The 2,915-nt window shown below is 39.8% G+C and overlaps 1 long non-coding RNA gene across 1 annotated transcript; it reads right to left on the reverse strand.

The window, feature by feature from the left end:
* Positions 1 to 894: 894 nt before the first annotated feature.
* LOC113030521 (uncharacterized) lies at positions 895 to 1,871 on the reverse strand. The gene is made up of 2 exons (XR_003273594.1): positions 1,760 to 1,871; positions 895 to 1,289 (listed from the first exon to the last, which is right to left on the reverse strand). It is a non-coding gene; the product is annotated as an uncharacterized LOC113030521 (long non-coding RNA).
* Positions 1,872 to 2,915: the final 1,044 nt, after the last annotated feature.

Genomic DNA, 2,915 nt, shown 5'->3' on the forward strand with positions numbered 1-2,915 from the left:
TTGGAGGTAGACCAAAACCTTTCTGTCTTGTTAAATTTATAGGCATAAGTGGATGTGTTTTTGGCTTTCTCTCCAAAAGTTGATTCTGTTCATCTGGACGATTTCAGTGGGAGAGAAGTTTCGTCATCATCCAGGTGACGTCTTCAGTCTCAGCTGACTGCAGGTTTCCAACCTTACTAACAGGACATTTGCATAATGACTGAAACCAGCCCACTGAAGGAACATCGGGCTGGAAGGGTCAGTTTCTTAATCATAATTTTGCATTCCCTATTCCATTCCCCAACTCTGAAAAAAGTAACGTTATTCCCATCACTGGTGCAGAGAAATCACAGTTACCCTATAATGAAACACACAGTGTGTTTCTTAATGCAAAACAATACATGGGTTAGATACTGAAATCTAAGAATGCAAGCAAAGAAAAAAGATCCTCACAGTAGATGCCTGTTTGTTCCCAACGGACCGTGTAATCTGATCTTGTTAACACTGCTGACAGGCTGAATGAGTCTTATAGAAAGCCTTGTCTTAGCCTTGATCTTTATAACCACAGATCCCATCTCATCCCAGTTTCAACAATCAGTAAGAAGAGAGGCTATCTGGAGCATGCACACATTAATATTAATCTTTAATAGGGCTGTCAAACAAAACAACTGCTGCATAACGCCCTCCGCTATCTTAGTTTAATTGGTCACATGACAGCATCACATGACTACAATGCGTCATCGTTTTTGAAAAGGCTCCGGGTTCGCTGTCCACACTGTGTCGCGAAAACAGCATTTTCAAATGTATCCTGTAACCAGTATGTAACAAAATATATAAACAATGGGCAAATCAGAAGATTTCAGGAACGACAGGAGCCCAGAGGATGGGTAACCACAATGAAAACACAACTGCAAATGATGAAGCAATGGTTCAACTGTATTTGAAATTTGTGCACTGTATTGCATTTACAATAACAACCAAAATTGTGTGTGCGCGCACAGATAGCCAAAATAAAAAAGAAAAGAATGTTAGACCCGGGTCTTTTAAAGTGTCAATAGGATCCAGATCAGGCCTGTTTGGTGATCTGGTGAGTTATTGGTGTGAGTTCAGTCCACGATCGATGTATGGTTTGCACTGTTTTGTCCTACCACAGTTCAGGCAACCAGACTTCAAGATTCAATTCCAAATGGGCTGTGGCTCGCCATCCATTGCAATGGGAAATTATTCCTCTTCTGCGGATTTCCACAAAGTCTGTAATCCAAAGTTCTCCGGGGAGTCTCGGCTCCTTTCTCCAACTCAAAAAACCTGACCTAAGAGTGAGGTCAGAATTACTTCAAATGAACATGGTTCACACTTAACACTTCTGTTTAAAGTATAAAGCATGAACAAACTGTGTTTCAATTTCTAATGTTGTACAACTAATCAAATTCTAAACGTTTTCATTACATGGCAATGTAGCTATCGCCAATCATTAAAGCAGTTCACACTGCTCATTAAAAGCAGCAAACTCAATATACTCTGCTCACTGTCAAGTAACAACAGTGATGAATAAAAGTAACACAATAAAACATTTCAATACAACAGATAGACATACTGTTTTTTCCTTAACCTAACAACAGCTAATAAGTTCTCAACTAACGCTTAACAACGGGAGTGAGCGTTTAGCTAATACCCGCTAGCTACTTGCATAGTACCGTCACCATTAGCGTTTGTTTTTTGAAGCGAACAACATTAACATTTCAGGATGCCGATCAGTGGCTATAACAGTTTGGTTACTCACCAGTGCAAAGCACTTCGTACTCATAAAACTAGCTTCGGCTATCCAAATCTGGCGGCTAATCAAGCAGACACCAACAACTTCGCTGTTTCAACAGCTACCACGCGTGTGGTCTAAGCAGCCTTAGCAGCGCAACCAAACATGAAAACACAAGGCGGGACAAACAATCCCATTGGTTGGACTGCATTTGTATCCAGGTCAAAAAATAACCTTTGAGAAACAAAAATAAATAAATAACACAAATAATGCAATTCCATACAAAATAATTTGGATTTTTTCTTTAGAGTCTCTCTCCAATCATGAGTGTTTTTAACTGAACAGAATAAAACACCTTTAATAATAATTACAATAAATTCCATCTGTTTGCCACTGGGCTACAATCCACTTTGGAGAGCGTTTTCAAAACGCTGCGTTTTCCTTGACCTTGACGGGAGAAAAGGATGCGTTTTGAAAGGAAAACGTATTAGTGTGGACGTAGCCTCAGTTACCCATGATGTGTGCATAGCTGTGAAGCCAGTCTCCCACTAGTTTGTGAGTTCTCTTTTCTCTCTGTCTTTTTCTTCTCTTGGTTGTTTAACAGAAACAAAGAAGGCAGCCAGCAGTTGCTCAGCTCTGCACCTGGTTATGCACAAATGTACTCTAATGGAGTATGAATGTGTGAAAAAGAACAGAAAAAAGTGTTTGTGTGTGAATGGGTGAAGAAGTTAAGTCTTTGACAGAAAGAACCAGACCACTGACCATCACACTGTGACAAAACGCACACGCAGTGTGTGAAAGAATAACTTGCATTGTTTCATCAGTCTGTCACATTGTTGTGGAGGAATTGTGTCCCACTCTTCATTACAGTTTGTAATTACTTCAGTCTCATTGGTATGATATACTACACACTACAGTAACTTTGTACCACAACAAAATCCAGCAGGTGTAAAATCATATGTTTGAATTGCTATGTTAGTTAGGGAAGTAACCCTCTCTTAGTAGATTCTGTTGATTTGTGCTCAGGCATATTTTCTCTCTATAAAACTTGTTTTTCCAGGTCTGATCTACATCAGTTAGTCTCAGTCTCACTTGGCTGATTGAATCTGAAGTGCTTGCTGCTTTTGATCAGTTGAAACTGGCTGGTGTGATTGCACCAAGAGAGACCGAAAGAAAGAGCTTA

The sequence above is a fragment of the Astatotilapia calliptera genome, chromosome 2 (genome assembly GCF_900246225.1).
Source record: "Astatotilapia calliptera chromosome 2, fAstCal1.2, whole genome shotgun sequence".
NCBI classification, from domain to species: Eukaryota; Metazoa; Chordata; class Actinopteri; order Cichliformes; family Cichlidae; genus Astatotilapia; species Astatotilapia calliptera.